This window comes from Lactuca virosa, chromosome 8 (genome assembly GCF_052849685.1).
Source record: "Lactuca virosa cultivar CGN04683 chromosome 8, Lactuca_virosa_CGN04683_v6, whole genome shotgun sequence".
NCBI classification, from domain to species: Eukaryota; Viridiplantae; Streptophyta; class Magnoliopsida; order Asterales; family Asteraceae; genus Lactuca; species Lactuca virosa.
In genome coordinates, this window is record NC_136433.1 from 167664469 (window position 1) to 167673138 (window position 8670).

The following is an 8670-nucleotide window of genomic DNA, read 5'->3' on the forward strand; positions in this document are numbered from 1 at the left end:
TATCACTCTGTCATCTATTTGTGTGACATGGTTTCTGTTGTCTATATTTATAATAGACCATCGTTGAGAAGCTTCTACTTATGCTCCAAGATCCTGATTTCCGTGTTCAATTTTCCCTAGCAAGAAGAATTAGTGTTCTTTTCCAAACGTGGTTGCTGCTGTACTTGACAACCCATCTAAAAAATTACAATACAACTCCATATCAGAGTTTTTTTTTTTTTTTTCAGTTTATCTTTAATCCTTATCTTACTAGCTTATATTACAAATTAATATTGTTTATATCATCCAGGGACAAAACTGAGCTATCTAGACTTGTTTTTGTGAATAAATGGAAGTAGCTGATTTAATAATTTTTTTGGAGTATATCGGAGAGCTTATTGCACCAATTCTTTTCTTTTAGGTCCAGTGTGGTGTAAGCTTGGCTGCATTGATTGAGGTAATATTAACACAACTATTTAATTGAAGATATTATTGGATGTACATTTAATCTCATTTGGTATTTGCAGACACGTGAACTTTTTGTTCTCAATGTGGAAGCTAGTAATTTCATTCAATATTGTTGTCGTTGGCTTCTTCCAGCTTTAGTTTTGCATAACGATGTTTCCAACTTGAACTGGGTTGCCAAGGTGGGATCTTTTAATATGCTTGAAACTTCATATTATCTGTTTTTTATTTTATTATTATTATTATTATTTATTTATTTATTTATTTATTTTTACAATTTTGATGGTTGAATGATTGGCTTTATTTTGTCTGATTACTCGTTTATGATAGGAACATCTATTATACAATTCTTGTGTATATATGCACTCTATGTGCTCGATGAATTGCCAAGCAGGGATCTTTGGCATGTTCTTCAATAAAAGTTTCTATAACATGATTCAAATATGCAATCTATTTAATTCTTGTGTTACAAGGGAACATTTATCATTTGGTCATTTTACTTCTTCAAGTTTCTATAAAATGATTTAATAAAGAAGCATATCAGAATATGCTCAAAATCCATGCTGATAATATGAAAAGCATGAAAGGTTATAAATATTAATTAGCTGAAGAGTGTGATCCATAAGCCAGGAAGAAAACGAAGGGTGCAAAATATCTTCCACGTTGACTAATTGACCATCTCCTTCTACATCAAGAAACTTGGGTCAAGTTTCTTCACTTCAAGCTGCCATGGGAGGACCCGGTTGTGAATCCGTTGATAACTTCAAAAATATCCTGGAACAAGAAAGAATTTACCATCTTTTATCAGGAGACCACTTTTTAGAGGTAATATTTCATTTCCTTGAGAATGTGTGTAAATTTTAGTATTTTTAATACAAGTAAAATTATGTTGTCGGCAAAATAGGTTATGTCAGGATATTGTGCTGCTGTGTCACACCCCCAAACTAGAACGGCGAAAACGTTCGGGGGCGGAGGACGTCATGTACAGTATCACAACAATTGAATAATAGTAATCAAAGCAACAACAACCATTTTATTGATATTAAAATGTTTACATTGTATTCGATTCATATATGATTTACTCCAAAAGTAAATAGAAAAGTAAAGACTTGAAGCTACTATGCTCCGTCTTCTAAGAACTTGGAGAGTGTACCTGTCTACTAGTGTCCTGAGAATACAAGTAGTTTTTGAAAGAGTGTCAACATTAAAGTTTGTGAGTTCATAAGGGTTTTGTTTTAGAAACCAGGTTCTTTGTTCTTTGTAAAAAATGATGTGTTTCTCCAGAAAATCCTATATTTTCTGATGTGATGAATTGATAGGTAAAATGACTCATACTAGTTCCTTCTATGAGCACTTAGTGTATACACGTTATATACAATCCATATTGAACAGACAATCGATTGTGTGGTTCTGCCCCAAGCCCACAACCAAACAAGGAACAGGAAATGAGGCGGAAATCATACATCCCACTTTTTGTCGGATCCTCATTGTACATAACCCTGACGTATTCACTAGGTACTTACAGAATTAACTGTAATAGTCCTTTGAGATATGATGAAAGTTTTCCTTAAGAATATCCTATATTTTCTTAGTACGAATTATGATTATACCAGTTCCTTCTATAACCACTTAATTTATACTAGTTATATATAAACTAATATTGAACGGACAGTTAATTGTGTGGATCTGCCCTAAGCCCACAACCAAACAAGGAACAGGAAATGAGGCGGAAACCATACATTCCACTTCCTATAAGGTATTCTTCATACATAACCTTGATGTATAAACTAGGAAATTATAGAATTAACAATGATTGTTCGCTAGTTGAATGATAAACCGTTTCCTTGTAAGATATTGATGTTTGTCCTGGAAAATCCTATATTTTCCATAAAAGTGAGTTGTTGTCTTAAATGTTCCAAAACTGAAAAATACAAGTATTTTCCCATACATAAGTTGCTAAAGTGTAGCTTTATTATTAAATAAAACTAGTCGAAAACGTGTTTGTTCTGTAAACTGGAAGTGATGTTAATACCCTCCCGTGATCACCTAGTACAAACGAGTTATAGAAATCTAGATCGAACAGACAGTCAATTGGGTGATTCTTCCCTAAGCCCACAACCAAACAAGGAACAGGAAATGAGGCGGAAGTCACACATCCCACTACATGTCGGATGTTAATTTCATATCTCCCTGATGTATATACTAAGTAATCACATAGTTACTAACCCTGATGACTGTTTGTTAAGTATATTATTACATGAATGAGTCGTTGTTGTATCCATGTGAGTTATTATGACCATACTGATGGACATTAAACCCTACAACGTACTTCAGACGTGGTAAACGTTAATGACGTTTGTCACCCAGAACGACTGTAGCTAATAGTCAGAGTGCGGGATTGTCAGTCACGTATAGATCTATACACAAACTCACGCTCTCCCTCCTGTGAGTCCCCAAATATGGAACCAACTATTGACCCAGAACGACTGTAGCTAATAGTCAGTCACATATAGATCTATACACAAACCCAGAACGAGTCGTTGTTTTATTCATGTGAGTTCTTATAACCATACTGTGAGTCCCCAAATATGGAACCAACTATTGATCAAACACAAGAACAAGCTATAATCAATGAGAACAAGAAGGAGTAGAAGCAAGAATGATCCAAATTGCACACGTTTCTATTGAGCCATAAACGTCTTGTACAATGGACACACACACATACATACGTCAACTACTCTGACAAGACTGTCACATATTTATAGGGAATGGTGAACCGTAAACAGTTCACATCCGCAAACATCCTTGCAGCCGCAAACACCACTTGAACCGAAAACAACATGTTTTCGGTTCACCCAACCGTAAACACCCAAACAACCCATACAAAATCTAACAAGACCTATACAGATGGATGCCTAGCCCAAACCAACAAAATATGAACTTACAGTCTCCCCCTTGGTTTGAGGCTAGAATAAGTTCAGTCTTTCTCAATGATAAGCACGTCTGACCTTCCCATTGCTCCCAGCCACATTTTCTTGCTAATAATCTCTGATACCAATTGTAAGTCCCCAAATTTGGAACCAAATAGTGATCAAACACAAGTACAAGCTATAATCAATGAGAACAAGAAGGAGTAGAAACAAGAATGATCCAAATTGCACACGTTTCTATTGAGTCGTAAACGTCTGGTACACTGGACACACACACATACATACGTCAACTACTCTGACAAGACTGGCACATATTTATAGGGAACAGTGAACCATAAACAGTTCACGGACGCAAACATCCTTCCAGCCGCAAACACCACTTGAACCGAAAACAACATGTTTTCGGTTCACCCAACCGTAAACACCCCAAACAACCCATACAAAAACTAACAAGACCTATACAGATGGATGCCTAGCTCAAAACAACAAAATATGACCTTACACATACTGATGGACGTTAAACCCTACAACGTACTTCGGAAGTCGTAAACGTTAATGACGTTTGTCACCCAGAACGACTGTAGCTAGGAGACTCTGGTTCATAAGGTTAGACTTCCCTTGATACTTAGGTAAGTACTCGAAGACGTGTCTCACAAATTTGATCCCTCAACGAATTCACGAATAACACAATGAAAACCTTTTTGTAAACAACGTGTAACCTTGTAAAAGTAGTTCGTTCGTTCCATAAACTATAATTAATATAGTTTATAAGTTTGTTTCCGTGTTAAAGTCTGTGCTTGTAAAATAGTTGGTCATAACATGTTTTGTAAAATTGTTTGTAAGTCTAGTAGTCATAATGTTTGCCGTGTTTAATAAGTTTCGTGTTCCATTGCATGTTAATGGTAAGAAAATATAATAAGCAAAATTTTATTTTTAAACACAAGATTACTTGTGTTTTACTTGTATTCCCCCCCTCCCTAAAAACATTGAAAAAGCTTGGAAAAATATGGGGATATGAACTCACCTCAAATGTGCGTTAGCTGGAATAAGCGAGTTGTAGAGACGATCCCTAGGTAAGCGTACACACGAATAACGTTATCCTAAAATAATTATATTCGACGTCGTATTTAAATTAATAATAATATTAATTTAAATAAAAGGGTTAAATAATTATTTAATTAGGTAAAGAATGCATACAAATTAAATAGGAATTATTTGGAATGTTGCAAAAAGGGGTTCACGGTTGAATAAAATGGGTTTACGGTTGGAGGTAAGTGAGTTCACGGTTGGATATTGAGAATTATGAAGATTTGAAGATTTTTTTGAAGATATGAATGTGGGTATGAATGTTCTTGGTATGGAATATGAAGATTTGAAGGAAATCTGGGCGTAATCTCTTGAATATTGAGAGAAAATGGGGCTGTTCACGGATGAAGATTGAGAGGATTTTGAAGTGGTTCACGGTCAAGAAATAGGGAAATGAATTGATTCAGGGGTGAAAACATATATAGGGGTGTTTACGGATCATAATGGGCTTGGGCCTTGGGGTTTACGGATTTAGGCCAACCGTAAACACCATTTTGCATTGAAATTAATTCGTGAACTACTTAGGAATTAATGTCTAAACCGTGAACACCACTTGGAAATGAATTCAAGTCCGTAAACACCTTTCCCTTAATTATTTTTGGACCGTGAACACATATGTGCATTGATTAGATGGGCGTAAACTCCATTTATTTTAATTACTTTGGGTGAAAACTCATTTAATGTTTATATTTAATGGCTATATTTATGATTTACATCCTTAGTCTTTTATCTTATGTTCTTTTATAATCCTCTAATTTAGCTTAGGTTTCAATCCATACCTCTTTGTTAATTCTTTAAACAAGCCCCAAGGCTATAGATGATAAAATGCAACAAGAATTGCAATGTAGTTTCACTTGTACTTGGTTAGGGTTTAGGCTTTACTTGATCTAAAAATTTCGAGTTGTGACATGCTGAAAGCTGAAGTTGCAGAACTTCTTTTGTCAAATGTTAGGACGAATTTAGAAATTGATCTTTGCAAGCTGATCTCAAAGGTAAATACAGATGCAACCAACAATATATTCAATATTTCTTTTGTTACCATATTGTTTGTTTGCATTAAAAACATAATTTTCTAAAATGAATTTGATATTTAATTACTTCCGGCATGAATACTAAGACTTGGTTCTGCATGGAATGAAATATATTATTGAAATAAAAAACTACATTGGGTAAATATGTAGTTACTAAAATTTAAAACTACAGGGACCAAAATTGTAGTTATTAATCTAGCGAAATAAAAACATGTTACTATTCCATTAATCCAGGGACCATTTCTGTAATTTCATACTACAATCCCTTAATAAGGAAAAAAATGAAAGCAGGATTATGGTATAATACAAAAGTATGAAAGTTCATTGCTATTTGTTGCATTTATTGAGTATAAAGTTAATAGAAAAAGTGTTGATTTGTATTAGGGAAAAATGTTGGTGGAATTGTGCAAAGACGTGTAGCTGTGGTCAAACCTGAACCTCTCTCTTAATGAATCAGAATCTCAAGTACAAGGTATTCGTTTTAATGTTTTTTTTTGGTATTGTTATAAAGAGAAATACTTACATTTGCTTATTCCAAACATTATTCCACTATGTAGATTCATGTTAACACTATTAGATGCTAACTAGTCAACCTTATCTTTAAATTCTTGAAAATCTCTACTATTGACAGAAAATACAAAGTCCAGATTTTTAAATTTTAGATAAGCTTTCTAGTTTTAAATTGATATAATCCAAATTATAATCTAAAGAGATACATATCATGCCTAAGTTGGGATTTCATTTGGAGAGGGTACTTTGGGAAACTCATATGGAATTTTAAATTTTAGATAAGCTTTTTAGTTTTAAATTGATATAATCCAAATTAAAATTTAAGTTTGGATATATATGAGAATTTTATAGTTTTAGAATGATATATATATATATATATATATATATATATATATATATATATATATATATATATATATATACATATAAGGACATTAAAGTAATATTTGAAGTTTTTAAGGATATGAACTTCTTTTTATAAATTTTTGGGTTAACTGTGAGAAATAGCTATATACTTTCACTTGACCTTCTTGTATACTTTGGTAATGCTGGTAGTCGAGAGGTGAACCCCACCCAATTTTTATCACAACAACAACAACAAAACAAAAACACATTTGTAAGAAATAGCACTGTACTTTCATTGATTTATTAAAAAAAATCATTTTTCAGGTTCTTCATAAAATTGGGGCGGAAAGGGCCTGTGCTGCTGCATTTATGTCTTTTCCACAGTACTTACATTTGTTTTTGTTATTGGTTTTGACTTTTTGCCACTTAAGATCCCCATTGCATTAGACATGGCCAAAGATTTCAAAGGAAAGGAAGATGCAGACCTGTTTAGGAAGATCACTAATGATGATTATACGCGGTCAGCAGTGATGGTTAAACTTAAGGAAATATTATTTGGCCTTATTGATGATGACCGAGATAATATGTAAGGCGTACATCTTGATTCTACTGCAAATTTATACTTACAAGTAGTTAGAAAATCTATTTCACTTTTTTCTTTTTCTTTTTACTGAAATAGAAACTTGCATTCAATAGCGAAAGTTTTTGAGTAAATTTCATATGAGCAAATTGCCTTCACTCAATAATAAGCTGGAGAAGTTCTTGGATCATTTGGTAACAAACATTTATTTATTATTCATTATCATTGGCAATCTATTCCTTAAATTGTTTTTTGCTATTTTTCTTTTACAGGATCGTACATATTATATCACATTTGTTAGTATATATATGCATTATGATGTACTTCTATAGGTTGTTGATTGTGTGATTAATAAAATATTTTTTGTTTCAGCTAATGTTCAAGTCATTACTTGTCATATACACCCGGTGGACAACAGCTAATTTTTTGACATGAAGGATTTTTTTGACATGATATATGAAACAAGGTGTCCCTTAATAGCAATGTAGTATTAGGTTATATAGTTAGGGAAAACCTCTTAATAACAATGTACAATCAGATCCCCTTAATACCAATGTATTACAATTTTTTGACATGATGTTATTGGATGAAATTGATTTTTTGGTGTATATTTGTTTCCATATTTTTGTATTATGCATAAATGAGTATCATAAAGACGCGTCGTAAATGCATATCGTAAATGGTTGCGGAAGTTTATGACACGTAAATGCATGTCATCTTCATTTATGATAGGGGCTTTAGTGATACGCAATGCGTGTCCTAAATGCGCGTCGTAAGGTTACGACACGTAAATACGTGTCGTCTTCCTTTATGGCAGGGCCTTCCTTGATACGCATTGCGTGTCGTAAATGAGCGTCGTAAATGTGTGTCGTAACTGCGCGTCGTAAATAGATGACGCGTAAAAGCGTGTCGTCTTTCGTTATGACAGGGCCTTCCTTCACACGCATTTGCGTGTCGTCTGATCGTTTTACGACACGCATTGCATGTGGTAAAAGGGTGTTTTTGTAGTAGTGGTCCCTATTTTGAAGGCAAATATTTCATTTTTATTTATTCAAAATATTCATTTACATTAGAGTATTTATTACATTATGCGGAAACATGATTTCGAATGCGCATATGTACAGTCGAACCTTGTAGTTCTTATGAACCAATGATGCTCCTGAAAAACATTTATAAACAACTGGGTAAGCGCTAGGCTTTGCGAGTTTCCCCAATATACCATATACCACAATACACATACATGCATTCAAATAATAGTTGTATTTTAGACTTAGGGCCTATGTTTCATTTCGTCTTCAACGCGAGTCTACGTATACTTACGGCCTTCATGCCATTTCGTAACATGGGTCAATGTGTACTTACGGCCTACACGCCATTTCGTTAACACGTGGGCCTATAGGCTCCCGATCTCTTTGTCGTTCCGCCATCATCCCCTAACTATTTTGCAATAACTTATAAGCATATCAACAATCACATACATAGATACTACATATTTGGCTCTATAGGCATATAGAAAACTATACTATGGACTCTACACTACTGGTTTCTATATCCTAACATACACGGACATATAATGGGATACATAATATAGTGAGCTGAACTCACCTAGACAGTTGTTTTGACAATTAACAACAATCTACTGACGATTCAACTGATGGTAACGTACCTGATGAGTATTAACCTATAATACTGCCGCTTATTAAATATTGGAAAATCTTGCAATATGAGTTAAACCTATCACTAA

General features: G+C 33.7%; 1 long non-coding RNA gene across 1 annotated transcript; it reads left to right on the plus strand.

Annotated features, from left to right (window-relative positions):
- The first annotated feature begins 221 nt into the window (after positions 1 to 221).
- LOC145128493 (uncharacterized) lies at positions 222 to 7123 on the plus strand. The gene is made up of 6 exons (XR_013716939.1): positions 222 to 436; positions 507 to 626; positions 1075 to 1269; positions 5876 to 5963; positions 6671 to 6932; positions 7026 to 7123. It is a non-coding gene; the product is annotated as an uncharacterized LOC145128493 (long non-coding RNA).
- The last annotated feature ends 1547 nt before the right edge of the window (positions 7124 to 8670 follow it).